General features: G+C 31.2%; 1 pseudogene; it reads right to left on the bottom strand.

Moving 5' to 3' along the window:
* Positions 1–9,206: 9,206 nt before the first annotated feature.
* On the bottom strand, positions 9,207–20,245 carry LOC126857794 (uncharacterized; annotated as a pseudogene).
* Positions 20,246–21,635: the final 1,390 nt, after the last annotated feature.

Genomic DNA, 21,635 nt, shown 5'->3' with positions numbered 1-21,635 from the left:
TTTAAATAAGTATAATAGTATTTATAATGTTTAGTACAATTTAAAGATTTTCCATCCATTTATATTTAAACTTTATATTTGTTATAAATAAATGGAATCAAATAAAAATACTATTTTCTTTAATACATTAGAGTTGAGATTAAAATATTTTGTTCCAATGACAAATTTCTACATACCGTTGTTATATACTGTGGTATTCTACAAGTCTTTAATTAATTATAAATCATTTTAATAAATATACTCATAGTACCATTTTAACTTTAATTTTTTATTAAATTTGTAAAAGTTGTAATTCATAATTTTCTTCTAATATTTTATTAATAAATTTCTCTAATTTCATATGCCATTCTAGTTTAAAATGTTTAGTCATGTATCGTTTTGGAACTTTTTTAAAGCATACATCACAAGTAATTTTTTCATTTTGAAGTTTTTTACATTCATAGCACATATAACCGATTCCATATTTTAAATTAATTGATTTAACAAAATTACAATGTGGTTTATTAATTTGGCACATGGAACATTTTCTTTCCATTTATTAGAGATATTTTTTATTAAGCAATGATTAGATCCTTCTTATTTATCCATTGGTTATGTATATTATCAAAGCCTAGCCATTTAACATAAACTTTATTTCCTTTTCTTTGTAATATTTTTTCAACTAAATAGATATTAGATGGAATTTTAGTTTTTTGTAGATCTTGTTCATAAAAAGTTCCTTTAATCTCTTCACCTTTCATATCTTTAATATGATAATATGAGGGTATATTTTTAAAAACTTTATCTATTATAAATATTTCAGTTGACCAATTAGCCGTATATCCTTTTTCAAACATATGCTTTAATTTATTAATTCTTACATGATCACCAACTTTGAATTGCATCTTAATGTGCTTTTCAGCCACCTTCTCAGGTAGTTTACTAGTTTTAAGTCTTTCAGATGCATCCTTTGGACTTAGTCTTTCAGACGCTTCACATGGTGTCATTCCAATAGTTCTATGCTTTCTATTGTTATAAATATTTACCAAATTTGGTAATATATCAACCCATTTATAATTACCTTGTATACTAAATTGTTTCCACATTAATTCTTTGAGTGATCTATTAAATCTTTCAACAATTGCAGCTTTTTTATCACTATATGTTGAATAATGATTAATTTCATTTTGTTTCATGAGTTTTTGAAAATCTTTATTATAAAATTCTTTTCCATTATCAGTTTGTAAATTTTTGGGTGGTTTATGTTGCAGAGATAGATTTTTAAAACAAATACTAATTGTTTTGGATACGCTTTCTCCAGTTTTATTTTTAACAGGAATTGCCCAAGCAAATTTGGAAAAAGTATATTGTTAATAAATATTTATAATAATTGTTAATAATTGTTAATAAATATTTATATCCCTTATTAATTTTGGATATTTCCTTTAAGTTACTCGAATCCATTTCAACAAGATCGGCCTGCCAAAGATTGTCGACAACTAATGTAATAGTAGATCTTCTTGAATAATTTCTCCTTGCTGGTTTGTGTAATTCATCAATAATATCGATTTTACTAACGGTCATTTATTTAATTGAAGAATAACCATTTATCTTCATTTGTTTTAAGTACTTTTCACGTGGAAAGTATTTCAAATTTTTAATAAAATCTTTTTCACGTAAGTGAATTTCTTTTTCAGATATTTGTTTAGCCTCAAATAAATGTAATAACTCACAATAAAAATTAAATGATAATTTATATTCTTCAAGCCTATCCATTAATTTTAATGATGTTTTGAATTCATTATCTAATATTTCAATTATAACAGATATGACACTTATTGCAAATAATGGTGTAACAGCAATACCTGATAAACCTGATGTTGCAAATATTGCTTTACTAAGTGATATGGCGATTTTACATTTTAAAAAATATTTATAACTTTTTCGATAAATACACTCGTTTTTTTACTCTTCCATTTATTATTATTAATAAATGACCAAACATTGTTTAAAAATGAAACATTTTAATTTTATAGATAAATATAAAAGAGGTGGTGGATTCTTTCCAGATGTAATACGTGGTATAATTCTAGGTAAATCGGGTAGTGGAAAAACATTTTTATCTACTAACTTTGTCGTAAACAAATGGCTACCATATAGACAATTATATGTTTATAGTCCATCTATAGATCAACCTACTTATGTAGGATTAGAAAAAGAGTTGGAAAAAAATAAATATGATATTGATTATTTATTTGAGGGTAATTGAGAAAATTTACCGGTAGAAGAATATGCACCGAATAGTTTAGTAATTTTTGATGATAGAATGTTGAAAAATCAAAGTAAAATAATAAGATATTATTGTGAAGGAAGGCATAAAAATATTAGTATTCTCGGATTATATCATAAATACACTAAAATAAATCCTATAATTAAAAAAAATGCAAATCTATGGTTCATTTTTAATGAGTTTGGAGATAATCTCAGAAAAATACATGAAGAATTGGCTTCTGAATTAACTTATGAAGAATTTTGTAAGGTCTGTAAAAAAGCATGGTCAGAACCATACGGATTTTTAGGAATTGATAAAACAAAAGATGATAAATATTTCTTTCAAAAGAATAATGAATTAATATTATTATAAATGAAAAGAAATTTATGTAAAGGTTTGTCAAATACAGATTCAAAACTGTCAAATACAGACTGTAATCTTCACAAAAAATGATAAATTTTTATTATTATAAATGGGTAGAAATTTACGTAATGTATCAGACAATGGACAATCGTTAAATACAGATTCAGAACTGTCAAATACAGATTCAAAACTGTTAAATACAGACTGTACCGCCAAACCTCCAGTTCTTAACATGAAAACCGGTCTTAATTTTGGAAATAGATCATTTAAAAGCACATATTAAATAATGGGTACAACTCCACAAGAACTGATTGAAATAGAAAAGAAACAAAATGAATTAAGAAAAACATTTCAAAATGCAAGAAATTTAAATACTAAAAAAGTATAGTTTTAGAAGAAAAAAATAAACTAATAACTTCTAGACTGGATGAATTGATTAATAAACTGGACTCGAGTCTAAAATCAGCATCCGAAATGTATCCCGAAAGGCACCCCGAAAGGCACCCCGAAATGCATCCCGAAAGATACCCCGAAAGGCACCCCGAAAAGCACCCCGAAAAGCAACACGAAAGGCATCCCGAGGGAATTAGTCGAATGTGTCCTTCGGACTTAGATGTCACAGATGTACATTATCAAGATGCACAACATAAACTTGAAGAAATATTAAAAGTTCTTAAAAGTTATACAGAGAGTGATGATGAAGTATTTGAAGATATCTTCGAGCATCCCAGCGGGGTTAGTCAAATGCATCCTCCCATTGAACGTAGTCTTTCAGCTTCAAGAACCGAAGGAAGATTAACTCCTGTAGAAGGTTTATCAATAAGAATTAAAGAAGAAGGGGGTCCTTTATGGAATAAATATAAAAATCATCTTTATGATAAAACGTTTAGATTTTGGCGTGATAGAGACAATGATGATAGGTTAATGAAAGGGGAATAAAGCTGTAAGAATAACACAAAATGATAATCTTGTTTTTTATGATGATAATGAAATAATAATTCAACTTACTGAACCTTTAATAAAATTATTAACAGAAAGAGAAGTATAACCTAATTTCAAAAATATTTATAGTGAAGATGATATAGCAATGTATAAGCTTATAATTTATAAAACTAATGCAATTTATAAAGATAGTAATCCTAGCAAAGGACCAGCTTCAAATAGATATACAAAATGGAAATATATTTTGAGATATTTATGGAAAGATATGAGTAAAAGTAAAAAAAAGGGTGGTTTTATTAATAAACTTTCAAATAAACTAACAGGAAAGGTTCCGGAAATGCATTTACTGGGGTATAATGCTTGTGGACCATTTACGAATGTTGAGGAGAGATTAAAAAAGGGGTGGAAGGGAATAAATCCTTTAGATGAACATTGCAAACAACACGATCTTTTTTATTACACAAACCGAAATGCAGATTATAATGAAATAAAAAAAGCAGATAAAACTTTACAAGAATTAGCGTGGATGAGAGTATTGTCATCCGATGCTACTAAGTCAGAAAGATTTTGAGCGTGGATTGTTACAAATGCCATGAAATTGAAAACAAAATTAGGAATGGGATACACAAGTAAAAAAGATTTGTTATCATTATTAAAGAGAGCATTGGAAATATATAAAAGGAATCCACAATTAGCTAAGAACATTTTAAAATATTATGAAGATCAAAATCATCCATATAAAACAGCTGGATTGTTGGGTGGTTTTCCCTGGACAGCAACTCTTCCAATAATTTTCGCTGGCTTATATTATCTCATGAGTTCGGGTACAGATATATATAGAACAGTTAAAGAAAACAAATTTTTGGATGAAACATTAAAAGAACAGATTAGGCATAATAAGACATCCGAAGGATTTGTCGAAAGACTAACCCATGCGGAGCCTATTGATAGCACAACCCACAAGCACAACCACGAGCACAACCCATTGACAGATAAAATGATACCATTTGTACATTATAATTTTGATGTCTCACGTGAAGAAACTTTTAACACACCAAAATATCAGTCATTTCTCTTTAATTATCGTTATTAAATGGAATTAAGCCTATCTTCTTATCAAAAACAAAAATTGAAGAAGGCCTGGTTTTATAATACAGGTGAAAAAATTAAATTGAATTCAAAACATGTTAAAAAAACAAATACTGATTATTATGGACTATTTCCATCATTATCTATTAGAAATGCAAATAAAGTATTTCGACAAATGGAAAATAATAAAGGCATAGAATTTGGCCTATCTAAAAAAGAAGTTGAAAATTTAGTATTAAAAGCTTTATCAGACGATGATATAAAACAATATGTAAAAAAATTTAAAATACCTAATTTTAGAATCGTCTATTTAAATGAATTACCTAAAAAAAATAGAAAAAATGAATGTAGTATTATTAATCTTTTTTTTCATTGGGTTTGCTATTTCAAAAATAAAAATCAGATATATTATTTTGATTCTGTGGGGGGAGATGCACCTATAGAATTGAAAAATTATTTCAAGGGAAATAGACTCATTGTGAATACAAAAAAAAATACAAAAGAAAGGTGATCCAGCTATTTGTGGTTACTTATGTATAATAGTTCTTTATTTGATGGAAGTTAAAAAAATAAAATGGGAAGATGTAATAAAAAAAATTGGAATGAGTTATATTAGGGATTTTTTATACTATATAAATGACACTGATGTACTGCCTAAAGTGTAAGACAAAAACAAAATCAATACGCGAGCATAAAGAAAATAAAAATGGTAAATGGAGATTGATAGCAAAATGTGACAAATGTGATTCAAAGAAATCACAGTATATAAAAGCGCCTGACAAGGCGCTCAAAAATTAAATTTTTAAAAAATTGTTAAAAAATTTTTCTTATAGATGACATCAAAACATTTGTTTGAAAAATGTAATGATAATAATTATAACGTGAGTCATGTTAGTACATTAAAAAAGCGCGCTAATAATTCAAATGAAGACGAAGGAAGTGGTCAAACAAAGTGGTTTTATCGCTGAGAAAAAATATGGTTTGATTAAAGATAATGGTTTGTTTTATCCTGCTAATTGATATGAGAGATTTAATCCCTGTTTTCTTTGATGATGTAGATGAGCCTATATTTGGTGTAGACATACACATTGAAATGACTTTAAAAGATGATTTGAGTGACTCATTGTTTACGTTTAGTGACGCTGAAAATCTCCCACCTCGCGGAAAAATTAATTTAGAAAGTTATCGTTTAAAAGTTTGGTATATTGAATATGATGAAATTACAACCATAAAATTGATAGACGAATTGAAAAAGTTTAGTTTAGCTGGTAAATATACGTTTACATATAAATGTTTTCAGTGTGTAGAATATAGAGGATTACCCGATTTAGATACTTTACGTATATCCTTAAATGATTTTGTTTTTACTCAGGAAAAAAACTGGGCATTTGTTTTCTTTATAAAAGATAAATTTCTGAACGATATCAAAATGAAAATCCAACAAATTTGGATCATGCTAATATTAAGAATATTCAAATATTATTTGGAAAAAAAGGCATCCTTCCAAACCTCAAAATTATGAAATTGAAGAAGGAGATTATTATGAGTTGTATCGCTATATGGCCCTAATAGAATGATTTCTCACTTTTACACGGTTGATAATTTTATAAAATATAATTGCTTTTTTAATATTGATTTGAAGAATAAACCAAAGAATATTTCCACTGTGGAGAAATTACCAAAAATCTTAATTGCTGATTCTTCCAAATCTTTCAAGGGATTAAATTGTTACGTGGTGTTTGTAGATCAAAAGACTATAGCTTATGATATGGTTATGAATAGAGTAATAGTTCAATATTTTTAATTTATATTTTTTTTTCCACATAAATGATGTACAAATTAGAAGGAAATTTAAAAGATGGAGTATCTTATAGTTTCAAGAAAGATAAACTCTTCAAGTTAGGTGAAATAGAATTGGTAGATATATATATATATATATATATATATATATATATATATATATATATATATTCATGAAAGGCACCCCAGTGGTGAAATTACATTTTTATTTGTGCCTGAAGAACTAAATATGTATACAACAACTATAAATTTGGATCAAGATCCTAATTCTGCTGAAGATATTCAAAAGAATGTCATAAATAATGTGAAAAATATTCTAGAAATAGAAAAAAATAACTAGGTACCAAAATATGAAATTGAATTAATAAAAGAGAATTCTGATACAGTTATTAGAATTGATTTTGATAAAAACGACAAATTGATTATTGAACAAAATATTTGATACAATAGAATCAAGACTGAATCAAAATGAAGGATTTTCTCTTATTAAAAAAGAACTGGGTAAAATTGTGCTACATACTAGTATAATCTTTGATGAAATTGCTATCCAAAACTTGAAAAATCTCGTAGAAGAAGGAAGAAAAAATCTATCACTAGCTTTTGATATAAACGAATTGAAATTTGAGCGGAATAATAATAATGAAACAAGAATATATAGTCCTGTAAAATTAAGAATAACCAATCCTGGTAAAATATTTGGTATTCCGCAAGATACTGTTATAGAGCCGGATCAGATAAAAGTATTTGGTGAAAAGTCAATCTTGATATATGTGTATATTCAAATTTTTTGTATAAACCAATATATAGATTTGTTGCAGATAAATTATCTGCTTATATCAAACCTGCGAATGTAATGTATTTTAATTTTAGTGATAACCTGAGTCTAATTGATAAAATAAAACTTACTTTCGAAAGAGAAGGACTTGGCCCGAACTTAGAAGAGAATGATTGATTTCGTGAAAAAATAATAAATGACAAAAAGCAGGTTTACAAGTGAATTAACACCGTGCCAGTGACCTGCTAGGACATTTTGTAAAAACCTCTTTGAGGAAAATCACCTGACGGTATGTGCTCGCTCGTCCGCGCATTTTTTTATTTTTTTTTTATTTTGAGTACACACACCGTCAGGTGATTTTTTTCTGTTAGTTCTTTTTCATTTAGTTCTTTTAATTCTTTGGTTCTTATTCTCTTTTAATTTTCTTATGAGGGGGGGCCCTCCTGAGGTATACAAATCTTTTCTAATTCATATATAATTTCCTATAAACAATAGAGAGAGAGTTATATAAAGCTCCTATTCCTATTCCTGGCGCCAGGACACAACACACACAACAACGCCGCTCAGGTTTTTTATCGCATGCCACCGTTTATTTACCAAAGCCGGCCGCGCCGCACTTGGCAAATAATATCTTTGATTGTTGGAATTCGAAACCACCAAAAAATCTCAAAAAGATTACTACTAGGCATGGGTCATGCTCCCTGAGCCATACAGAGATGACAATTGTATGTGACTAATTATCTCTTATATATGAAACGAATGGCTCACGAGCGCTCTCGAGAAAGCTGTTACCGAGTGATATGTTATATGATCCGATAGACTTTCGCGTGCGCTGGTGACGGTATAGTCACGGTCAAGAGTTTCTGCGTCCTCGAGAGCAGCACATATGCTTGTACTAATTATAATTAAATAAATGACAAATGAAATATTTTTCGAATACATATTATGTTCTCAAATATCACTTATTAAAAAAGAGGATTTCTCGTTTTGCACATCATGCAACAATTACTATACAAATACAAATAAAAAATATCGTTAAATATTTCTAAAACCTTTAATAATAAAAAAATACATTTAAATAATGTTATTAAAAATATAGAGAATTCGGATAATTTAGATAATAACACCTTGTTACATTACTTAAAACTAGCAATTAAACAGCATGATTTGAATGATGAGTTTATAGACTTTACATATGTATCCGAATTTCTAAAAAAAAATAAAATTAAAAGCTATATAAGAAACTTCGATATGATGAATAAATTAAAGGGGGAAAAAATATATTTGTCTGCCGAAGACAAAGAGAATATAAAGATAATTTCATCAATTTTATGTTTTTATATAATTACTTATTCGAAACTATTTCATATCCCAGAATACTAAATATCTTCCTGAAACATTTAAAAGTAATCAATAATTTGAAACCCACATCCAAAAAAAACAACTCTAAAGATGAAAAGAAGCAATTATCAATAATTATATGATAGATTTATGTAGGCGTCATCTCGTGCATAAGGACAATCAAATTTTGTAATTCAAATTCCCTATTTATTGCTATAATAATACCGATTTTACTGTTTTCAGTTAGTCAGCACCCATTGAGTGATTTTTTTTACTTTTGTCAATTTTTTATTTCTTTCATATTTTTTATATTTGGAGTGATTTCTTTCATATTTTGACATAGTTTGTGTGATTTTGTCATATTTTGAACATATTTGAGTTAAAAAAAAAATGTGGCTTGAAACATACCCTATTGCCTACTACTTACATATATTATTTCCACATACATATTAATTGTTTATGCCTTTCAATACTCAAAATAACTGTTATATTTTTCATACCTTTTTTGTTAATAACTTTGTAATTAATAATGATCGACGGCTAAAACCTTTTGTATGTTGTTCAGGGTCATGATCTTGATAACATATATCAAGGTCAAAGTCATGCGAGGAGGGTCCCCTTTTATGCAGGTTCATCGTTTTTCAATTATAACACGTAAGATAAATAGGATACTGCAGTCTTCAGGATATCTGTAAATGTGGCACGCGTGACGTAGAAAAACTTTCTGGCAGTTAGACATATAAGTATATTCATTTTTATCATTATAAATGTTAGATCTTTTATGTTGTTGGTCAAAAAATCGCACTAATTGCTGTCATAAACCGCGAAAGATAGGGCCTCGCTTTGATCTCTCAAATTCACCCGCAAGTATAGAATGGATTGCAGCAACATAATAATCATTATCACAATACTCTTCGTTGTTATGATTGTGTCATGAATATGCAAAGATTTGATAAGTCCGAAACCTTAAACGTCAGTACGTTTCATTTCTATATTGATCTGTTCCGGGCAATAATTTTATTGCAAATTGCTATTCCGACTAATATATACTACATTCTATAAAATATAAATATAAAATAAAGAAATGGAGAAAAAATTTTATTTTTTTAAGCATTCAGTAATAATTAATTCCGTTTTGTCCAAATTTATTTTTTATTCCTCTTAAAAACTAATATAATTTGTAAATAGAATACATTTTGTTTTTTCTTTGTTTGCTTGTTTCGCTTATTGTTAGTAAAATGATGGAAAGGAAGAGGTGTTTTACTCACAAATAAAAACTTGAATTTTAATTCTAAAAATGACTCTCACTTTTACTGCAATATCTTAGTACCACATATATGAAATGTTTTTATATAATAAAAATTTGGATACAGTTCCGAAAACAATAAATCTCCGATTGCGCTAAAATTTTAATCAAAGTTTGTTTTTGACTTGAGTATAAAGCATCTTAAAGGTTTTTTGCCGACGAGACCCCGTTTGTTCCCTATGCCTCCTCAAAGTTCTAAACATTTTTGCTCTATATCTTCGAAAATATTGATTTTAGAAAAAAAAAAGTTGTAGAACCCGGTAAACAACCCTCAAGGTGCTTTATACTCAAGTCGAGGACAAGCTTTGGTTAAAATTTTAGCGCAATTGGAAGTTTATCGTTTTTGGAATTTTATCCAAAAATTTTTGTAGTGAAGAAATGTTATATACAAAAATCTCTCTAATTAATTAATTAACTAAATAAATTAATTACAATTAATTTTTTTGTAAAACATATGATTATATAAATATATAATACACACACATTGACATAAATTCCAAATATTATCAGTTTTACAATTGTTTTACACAAACTTTTTCTTTTTTGATGATAAATTAATTATTTATATAAAATCTAAAAAATTAGAAAAAATTATGTAAAATTTCTCAAATATTTTATATATATTTTGTTTTTAAATTTTTATGCATTAAATAATAATTAAAAGATTTGATTGGAAAATTATAATATTTTATTTATTTATTTATTTATTATAATATTTTATATCTTTATGAAAATATATTACAAATATATTGTTTCAGATATTAATATTATTGATATATTAATAAGTCTAAATCTAAATCTTTCTCTATGCATGAAATCAATTACGGAAATGCCTCACGGACTTACATACCTGTTATGAATATCAAAATGGCGTTAGTGAAGATTTTAGTCAAAATTATAATATTATAAGTATCTTTAATAGTCTCGATGAGCCTTATTAATTGGCGATGTCTGATTACAAGTTCTCCAACGACGCTGCCCCTTTTGCGCTTGTGGTTGCACTAACCGATCTGTTCCGGAAATCAATCATCAGGAGTTCGAGTTGTCCGTAGAGATGCAGCGTAATACCGACAAATATCCCTTTCGTACAGCAGTTTCCGGCATAGGCAATGAATAACTAAACTATCGGATAGAATGTAATAAGGCCATACTGAATGCTGTTGACAGGCTCGAAAAGGCAGGTTGTTGGAAGGTAAAATGTCTTCTCATTAGCAGTCACAACAGGTAAGAGTCGCAACATGTACAGCATAAAAGCGAAGAATCCTGAATAAAATAGGAACAATAATAGTATTTTCATGCATGCGTGCTGGATCATAATCTCGCGCAATTTCGCATTCTCGACGCTGTACCAATCCTGAATATCAGAGAATAGATTGAACGACAGCGTGGATCGCTGCAGCCGCAGCAGGATAAGTTTAACAATTACTAGCATCGCTCTTGCGGCCACCACATATATATAAATCAGATCCCGGAAGAATTTTCGCAGGCAAGGTAAAATCCATTAGTGTTATCACTAACAAGATCTGGAATAATGAGTTGATTAAAGCGTCATATAAAATCTCTTGTTTTTTATTCTTATGTCCACTAATAAAGAAAAAATTATGTTTTGTTTTAATTAAATTATCATTTTTTTTAAAATTAATTATATATTTTACAATATATTAAAAAGATTCTCATATTCGCAACTTACGTGTGTATTGTACATATCAAACAAGTAAGTTTTTTTAAAGATATTACTTTAAATTATACTAGTTAATATTATATACTCAATTATGTCATTAATTTTAAAGCAATACTTAAAATAAAGATAAATTTCCTCTCGTTATCTCGCTTATGAATGTAAACAACCAACGCAGTTTTAAATAGAGAGTATCATCCTCAAACGGCCATACTCCTATGGGTCATGTCTTATAACTCGATAATGCGTAAATAGCATCCTTGTTCCAATACACTATTCTCGAAACGTATCACAAAACAATTCTAGACTAATCTCATAGATGTACATTTTTATTAGTGCACAACAATGTAATTAATTATTAATAGAGACAGAGAGAGAGTCTCTGCATTAATCCATTTGTCATACCGATAACGCCTATAACGCCTGAGCTCATAAAATCTCTTCCTCATTTATCTTAGCTGTCCCTTATTCTAAAACTATCAATTTTCGCGAGAACATACAGCATTGAATGATTTATGCATATAAAGTATATGCATGTTTTAAGCTGCCAAGCAAATGGGTCGGCAAATTGCTCGATTATCGTATTATTGTCTGCTGTCGTTTGAATTGTACAATTAGCCCAGTCAAATTAGCCATTGTTTGCGGAAAAATTTAGAAGATAGGATTTTGCGGTATACAGCGATATATTGTCATTTGAAACAATGTCTCAAAAGTCCCCATCCATACCACCTCTGCTAAAAATTTCATAAGGGATAAAAGGGAGTAAAAAATAGTTTTTCGCGAATATCTTTGAAAATATTGATTTTTCGGCATACATAGTTATCATGAAATTTGTAGCTTATAAAATTTGCTACAAGAAAGATCTCTTACTTTTTTCTGCATAATTAACTGTTTTGGAGATATTTGCGTGCAAATATACAACTTAGAATATAGACCTCATACAATGGTTTATGTGTGTATAGAAATATTATAAAATATTATGGGATGGATCGTAAATGAAAGTTTGAAGTCGATTCAAACTCTTTTACTTTCTGTTCCAGACGTACTGTTTTCTGCAATTGCTCTAATTGCTACGATTAACTGTAGTTGCAGAAAAATTGGCTTGCGCTACAGTATGTGATAATTGTCATGACCAATCTTACTTGAATGTAACAGTAGATACCACGGAAAAACCTACGCTGACAATCAACGAAGAACTTGATCCGACAGATTTCTTAGCGAAAATATCATCATTCGATAGAGCATACCCGATTTACTTAAAAAATGTTCGCGATTTTTGATAAAAGTCATTTATTTTTATTTTAAAAGAGGTGCACAGGTGGTCTGGGACACTCTGTATAACTAAAGAAAAAAATGCAATTAAAAAAAAAATTACAAATACAGAAATATTGACACCACCTGTTGTTTATTTCCGAAGATGATAGAATGATAAAATGTAAGGAAACGCTTATAAGGCCAATCATCAATTGAGAGATAGTAATTTTTCGACCTAATCATGCATATCCCATCATTATTACATAAGATTGTTTCTCCATGGATAAAGACCAATTATCAATTGCAGAATTCACATTGGCGGCAATTTTTTTCATATAAATACGCGCCAATATAACATTTATCCACGCATGAAAGCAGGTTTCCATCATAAGAAAAAGCTCCAAACTGTCTTTGATATCGCCGCAATTCTCAAAAGAATCTATCAGCAGACTCGTCACTGTGAGAGACTATACGATAGTAACTACTTCAACTACTTTATAAATGAATATGTTGAATTAGGTTATACAAAGTTTTTGATAATAAAACTGTATAAGAATTTTGTTTGAATTATATAGTTTGTAAAAATTCATATTAATGTTATAATATTAATGTTATAATTAATGTTATAATAAGAAAGAAATTAGGGTAAATATGCATAAAAGGTTACATTTCATCGATTTTACTGCCACTTAAATATGTAAGGAAAATTCTTCTGAGTAATTTGCCGCAAGAAAAAAGTGGAGAAAGCATTCGTTTAAAAGATATGACAAATTAAAGTTTAACATTAAAGTTTGTATATGCTGTAATAATCTGTTATTTTTTTTTATTGAAAAAGGGTTATGGCTTCAATGCGTGGGCGGGAGAGTGGTGGGGTCCTTTATCTTGTACCGCCACCCCCAAAAAATTTAACCCCGAAGCTACAATTTGGATTATATAACGTAATCCAAACCAAATTTTAAATCAGAAATAGGTTTGAGTTAGGTGATATCTTCCGGAAGTGGAATTTCCTTGTAGATGGGATGAAACCCTTTATGTCCATATATTTTACAACGCAAAGCAAAATTCCACATTTACATTTTTCCACGCAAACCAAGGTTCAACTTAAATCTATGTATCTAGTTTTTTGGTAATGGAGCCTCTCGCAGGGGAGCGGAACCCAGTGCGTTCAAGCACATATTTTATAATGCAAAGCGAGGTCCATCCCATAATTATTGTGTGGATGGGAGTGTATGCGCGAATGCAGTGAGTACCGCTCTCCTGCGGGGGGCTCCACTATCAAAAAACTAGATATATAAGTTTGGGTTGAACCTCGCTTTGCGTGGAAAATTGTAAACTTATGTGGAATACCGCTTCGCGTTGTAAAGTATATGTGTGGACGCAGTGGGTTTCGTTCCCCCTACAGGGGAGTTCCACTTCCAGAAGATATAACCTAACCCAAATCTATTTCTGATTTAAAACTAAAATTTGGTTTGGATTACGATATATAACCCAAATTGTAGCTTCAGGATAGAATTTTTTCGGTGTAGGGTACAGGAGGACAGATAACATATCTATGACTCTGTACCTCTCGTAAATGTAAACAAAAATATTTCCTATGCAAGAAATACAATGTACACAAATATCATTGTTTCTAATCTTATTTTATAATACTTCAAAAAAAGCATTAAAATTGTAAAATTTCAATTTATTATATCTTCTAAACAAATGTATTCCCCCATTCCATTTGCGAGGAATTACTCAGAAAAACATTCCCTACAACATATTTAAGTGGCGATAAAATCGGTGAACCTTTTATGCATATTTACTGAAATTAGATTTAGAAGGGGAAAAGAGAGAGAAGAAGAGATTACAATTATATTAAAAAAAATATAAAAAATATATATAATATATATATGTATGCATGCATGCGTGCGTGCGTGCGTGCGTGTATGCGTGCGTGCGTGCATGCGCGCGCGCGCGCGCATACAGGGTGTCTCATAATAACTGTTACCTCTAGTGTGTAGGTAGAGCAAGTGAAACCGAAAAGAAAAGTTCTTTACCTTTTTTTTCTATAACGGAACATAAACAAATTATTATTGTATAAAATCTAGCCAATCAGTGTCGACTTTTAGCCGGACGCACGTCAGTGAGTCGCGCACCTGGTAGTGGGAAAATCTACCATTTTTTCTACACACTCGTAGCTTTCGTAGAGCGTCCCTCCCAACGCTTCGCCGCGCGTCTAATCACATTACAATAGGAGGACATCTCTTATCGTCGCGCGCTTGTACAAAGCGCGGATTGGCCTATCTTTTTAAATTAATTTCTTATTAATTGTCGTGAAAAAAGCAAAACGGAGACTTTCCTATCCAATTTAACATGCTTATGTGAACGAGAGATGATCCGCGAATTATGGAATCCTGTATATATACAGGATGTTCAAAGTCGATCACACTATTCGTCGTGTGCAGATAAAACTGTGGAGAAAAACTTGTACTATTTTTTTCTATAACGATTAATAAAGGAGTTACTATTGAGTAAAGTTTGGCCAATCAGCGTCTGGCCTATCGCCGATCTTTAGCCGGACGCATGTCAGTAAGCCGCGCGCCTGGTAGTGATGCCTGCCGTAGCGGCGAAGCATTCTTGGTTACTATCAGGCTCACCGACGTGCATTCGGCTAAAGATCGGCGATAGGCCAGACTTCACTCAATAATAATTATTTTATTAAACATTATATAAAAAAGTAGTACAGAACTTTTCTTCTCATTTTTATCTGTTTTACCTGCACACGACGGGTGATGCGATCGATTCCGGACTCTGTGTTTGTACGTATATATGTACACTCAAAGGCAGGAATGGTGTCCCTCGGCGGTTAGATGTATACATATATGACAACTGATAGCAATGTCCAGTTAGCGTGGTGTCCTATAACTATTTCACTCGCACTCCCTGAATTCAATTGAAGTGAGTGAGACAGATAGGACACCATTCATTGGCATCACGTCTTGCATTACTTTCTTTCTCAATTATATGATTTATGATAAGGATGCAATATCGGAATATCTTCCACTACTTTCTCCTACGCTGTTTGATCTCTGCACTTCAAATACATATATATGTATGCGCGTTTCATGTGTATGTGTGACGCTTTCGGTTGTCACACATATCCTATAAAAAAGGCATGTAAAGTTGATACTCGAAAGTCTCGAAGTATATTGTTGTCGCTTTTCCGCGATACTGATTAGTTCTGTCATTGCGCTTACTTCGTGAGCGGCTGTCATTGTACGTTTTGACAGTTATGTGTATCAAGACGTAAATAGTGTATTGAAAATTGTGTGCCATTAAAAATGTATAATAAAAAGAAATAAATGGAGCGCGTGAAGCGCGCACTTTGTGTTTAGTATACTAAATCGTCGAGAGACACCATCCCTGTTCTTGAGTGTACATTCCGTTCAGCGAGAAAACAACAACGAATCAAAGGTATCATTTTAACATTGTTTATTGTCATTTCGACATCGTTTTAATATCATTTTCACTTTGATTTTAATACTTTGGTTTATTTTTCCTTACCAATTTACTTATTCTACAGCAGTGGAACGCATTGTTTATAATAATAAATTAATGTCAATTATTAAAATTAATGACAATTATTTTAAATAAAAAAGATTGTTTTTTTTTCTTATTTTATTGTACTATATTTATTTCATTTTACTTATGTTATTTTATTTAATTATTATAAATAATTTATAAAATTGTAATAATTATATAAAAGATATATTGATAAATTAATAGTATAATTATATAAAATAAAATTTTATGAATATATATATATATATATATATATATATATATATATATATATATATATATATATATAGGATGTCCGATAATTCGCGGATTACCCTTTAAGGGAACGTAGAGGGTGTTATTCTGAATAGAAAAGTCCTGTACCATTTTGTGATTTTCTCAATATTTAAAAAAATATTAATTTTAAAATATCAGCCAACGAAGTGCCGCGAAAAGCTCGCGGCGCGAAGATGCCTCCCACTGTCAATTGATACTCGGTCCGCGGCGAAGCAATGGGAGGAGCAGTTTGCGAGCATGTTTCGCTATGGCAACCGAAAGAATTACACACATAATGAAAAGATCACATACATAAAACGGAGCGCGCATTATGTGTGTATTTTGATAAGATACATTTAAAATGTATCTCGATACAGATACAGATACATGTGAAAAAATGTATCTAGATGCAGATCTTTCTCTAGTCCTTGTGCCTCTTGACAGAGGCGTGGTGTCTTCTCAACATATAATTCTATGGTATGCGTTCCGCAGACATAAGGGACCTACAATTTAATGCCGGTTCCGAACGACCTTAGCTTTTAGAGGAATGTTCATGGCAAGAATAGTCTGGTGGCCTACTGCTTTCTGAGAGGTGGTGATCATCAAATCATTCATATTTCTGGCTCTGGGTAGATTTGAACCTGAGATTTTTGGCACAAAGAGTAAGTGCACAGCTCTCTGCGCCACGATCGCATACTAGATACACATATAAATACACAAATTAAAATGTATATAGATACAGATACTCAGATATTTTAAAAATATCTCAGATACATGCTTTTAAATTATATTTTATAGTGATAATAGTAATATGCAAAAAATATACTGAATAAATCTTTTATAATTATTTATTTTATTTATTAATATTTTTTGTTTACGTTACGATATTTAAGACTTTATTTATTAGTTTTACACACCAAAAATGCCTCAAAGATATCGTCACTCAATATATTTCGTCGTGGTACTAAAATTTGGTTATTACCAGTGCTAAACCATCGTTCAATCGGTGCTTATGACGGCGTAATTGTGTTGAACTTTAAAAACAAATGTTTCATATGAGGAAAACGTGCTATCGATATCTTTTTTTCGATTTTTGCAATTACTAGCCACCAATGACAGTAAAGCCATAGGCAGATAAAAAAGAACATATTTTTTTTCCACAGACAAAATATAAGTAAAAATATATCTGAAAAGCAGTTCAAATACTGTTTTGTACTTAGATACAGATACAGATACTCTAATTTGAATGTATTTCAGATAGAGGCTCAGGTATACAAAATGTATGTAGATATTGTATCTAGATATATGTACCTAGATACTACCCAACACTGAAAGTTCTCTATCATTCTTTTGTATAACGCTTAATAAAAGAATTATTATTAAGTAAAATCTGATCAATTATCACCGATTTTTAATTGGGCGCATGTTGGTAAGCCGCGCTGTAATAGTTGAGAGCTCACGCACACTACAGGCGAGCCGCTCACTGACATGCGCCGCTAAAGATCAGCGACGATTGACCAAACTTTACTTAATAATAATTTTTTTATTAAGCATTATACAAAAAAATGGTAGAAAACTTTTCGACTCAGTTTGATCTGCTCTGCACACGAGTATTGTCCCAAATAATCTAGGATACCCTGTATATCACTGTATGAGGTCTGTATTCTGAATTGTATATTTGCACGCAAATATTTTTGAAACGGTTGGTTCTGCAAAAAAAATAAGAGACCTCTTTTGAATTTTATAACCTACAGATTTTATAAAAGTATGTATGCTAAAAAAATTAATTTTCTCAAAGTTATTCGCAAAAAATTGTTTTCACTCCCTTTCACCATCTATAAAATTTTTAGCAGAGGTGGTATTGATGGGGACTTTTGAGATATTGTTTCAAATGATAATATCTTGTTGTATACCAAAATCCAGCCTTCTGGGAATTTTTCCACAGATTGGACTTTTTGTCTAATTTGACTAGGTTATAAGCACGCAGTAAAAATGAGACAATCTATTGATGTATCTAAGATACTGCGGTAGCTAAGATGCGAGAATAAATCGTTATGTATCGCTTGTATGTAACCATTATTATTTGTAGAGCTCTCTCTAAAACTTTATCACGCGTTTAACGACCGCAAACTTTTGAGTTGTCTCTGGATCATCCTTTTTCGCCGTGCGCTTATATTCACGGGAAATAATCAATCTTTTTTAATTAATTTCTCAATAATTATTACAAAAATTGTAAAATGGTAAAAGATTCTTCTAAGTTTCTTGCTCTATCTGCACATGGCAGATGATGCGATTGACTCCGGACACCTTGTTTATGCTTCAAAAATATATCTATAATTATTGAACATTAATTATTTTAATATTATATATAAATTATATATAAATTTTATTCGGATTTTATCATAAAATTTTATAAATGTATACCTCTATAATAATCACAGTACTATTACTATTATATTAAATCAATAATTGTATAATTTTAATTTTTTGAAGTTTTGATGATGAAGTATAAATATCGAAATTTTGAAGGTTCAAAGTACATCACACCCATTGTATGCAGATAAAGTGAGTTAAACTGACAATAAGTAGAAAAGTAGTCCTTTACGATTTTCGTAATAATTATTGAGAAATTAATTTAAAAAAATTGATCAATTTTTTTAAATTAATTTCTCAATAATTATTACGAAAATCGTAAAGGACTACTTTTCTACTTATTGTCAGTTTAACTCACTTTATCTGCATACAATGGGTGTGATGTACTTTGAACCTTCAAAATACTAAATATATATATATATATATATATATATATATATATATATATATATACAGGGTGTCCGATAATTCGCGGATTACCCTTTAAGGGAAGGTAGAGGATGTTATTCTGAATAGAAAAGTCCTGTACCATTTTGTGATTTTCTCAATATTTAAGAAAATATTAATTTAAAAGATCAGCCAACGAAGTGCCGCAAAAAGCTCGTGGCGCGAAAATGCCTCCCACTGTCAATTGATACTCGGTCCTCGGCGAAGCAATGGGAGGAGCAGTTTGCGAGCATGCTTCGCTATGGCAACCGAAAAAAATACACACATAATGAAAAGATCACATACATAAAACGGAGCGCGCATTATGTGTGTATTTTTTTGGTTGCCATAGCGAAGCATGCTCGCAAACTGCTCCTCCCATTGCTTCGCCGCGGACCGAGTATCAATTGACAGTGGGAGGCATTTTCGCGCCACGAGCTTTCGCGGCACTTCGTTGGCTGATCTTTTAAAATTAATATTTTCTTAAATATTGAGAAAATCACAAAATGGTACAGGACTTTTCTATTCATAATAACATCCTCTACCTTCCTTAAAAGGTAATCCGCGAATTATCGGACACCCTGTATATATATATATATATATATATATATATATATATATAAATTTAATTGCTATTTCAGTTTAAAATAAAAGTTACCTTCGACGCATAAGAGCATAACGCTCATTAAAAGCTGCGATAAGATGAGCTAAGCTGTATGCTTTTTGCAGATGATGTGCTAGATTTATGAGACGGTGATGTCTCTTCAATAGGATGCCAAGTTTATTGTGGGAAAACGATTGTTCGCTATTTATTTCAGCAAAGTCCATCTTAAGAACTTCGAATTGTCCGCACACATGCATCGTAAGATCGAAGAAAAATCCATCATTTCCGCACTATGAGATACAGTTGACAAGGATCTGTAGCGCTTGCAGGACTTTAACGAAACCGTAAGCAAAAGATGTATATGTTTCGAAGACGCAATAGGCCGCTAAAAGTAATCTTCTTTCGCTCATTTTATTATAAATGCCTTTCCAAGGAAATCCAAGATAAATTGAGATTGACGAATATAAAGGGCGAAAAAAGGAACACACAGGAGGCGCAACCGAGATAAAGGAATATCAAAGAACCAAATCTACTTGTGTGCGCGTACTTCAGCATTATGTTGCGCCAATGAGGATTTTCAATGAAAGTCCAATCGTAAATAATACCTTGCACCAAAATCAACTGTTCCTCCAATTCACACGATGCAAGAGCAGTTTCAACATGCTAATTACTGATGAGGAGGCCGATAGAAAAGCGTCGAAAGTGTTACGTCCAGACCCTTAAGAGTCAGAGTCAGCGGGAGGGCGTAACCTATTTAACTCCGCTAGACAAACGCTAGACAACGAGTGTCTCGGAGTCGAACTAATTGACCTGGGCCTGTGACAGGTTCAACGACCGGAAGGGTCGCTTTTACTCGGTCAGTAGGCCGTTCGTTCGATGGTCCCCTTTTCGGTAAAGGAACTAAATCCTTATTACCCGGGACGGGACCTTGTACGATCTCGGGATATGAGATAGGAAAAGGGTTAAGCAAAAAAAAAGAATATTATTATTTACATATCAATTTTTGCATTTATTGCATAATAAAAGAAAAATGAGAGCAAGGAACAAATTATTAAGTTTATCTTGTTAAACATTCTAGCTTTAGTATATATCGCTTATTAACTATTATTTAATATTTATGTGTCTTTGTGTGTATATGTGTGTGTGTGTGTTATGGGATCTCCTCTAGGATACAGGGGAATTGTCTCCAGAGGACTTCTATAGGAACAGCGACAGGATAGTGAGACCCCGGGACGAACCACGGGATTACGGTGTCTGGTAGGGCCTTCGTCAGTGCAGTCAGCAATTCCTCGCGGTCCACTGGGCCGGGCCCTATGCAAATGGCTCCGTCCGGAAGAGGGTCGTATATCGGGGGGAACTGGGCCAATGTCCGGAAGTAGAGGTAATCCTCAGAAAAGTTTGGCCAGTGGGATGACGGCTCTCGTTCGGACCGAGACGAGTCTTCGGTCTCTGTAGATACTATCTCTGGTTCGCTGTCAGTACCCCGTAGTTCGAGGGGGTCTTCTTGGTGAGGGGGGCGATGAGGGGAAGAATAGGGGGAGTCACCTAAAATAATGATCGAGGGGGTGGGCGACTCCGATCTTGAATGGGTAGAGAGGGGTGGAGGAGAAGTAA

The sequence above is a fragment of the Cataglyphis hispanica genome, chromosome 22, assembly GCF_021464435.1.
Source record: "Cataglyphis hispanica isolate Lineage 1 chromosome 22, ULB_Chis1_1.0, whole genome shotgun sequence".
In the NCBI taxonomy this organism is placed as follows: domain Eukaryota; kingdom Metazoa; phylum Arthropoda; class Insecta; order Hymenoptera; family Formicidae; genus Cataglyphis; species Cataglyphis hispanica.
The sequence above is the reverse complement of the archived record's forward strand: the minus strand, read 5'-3'. Positions and strand labels throughout refer to the sequence as shown.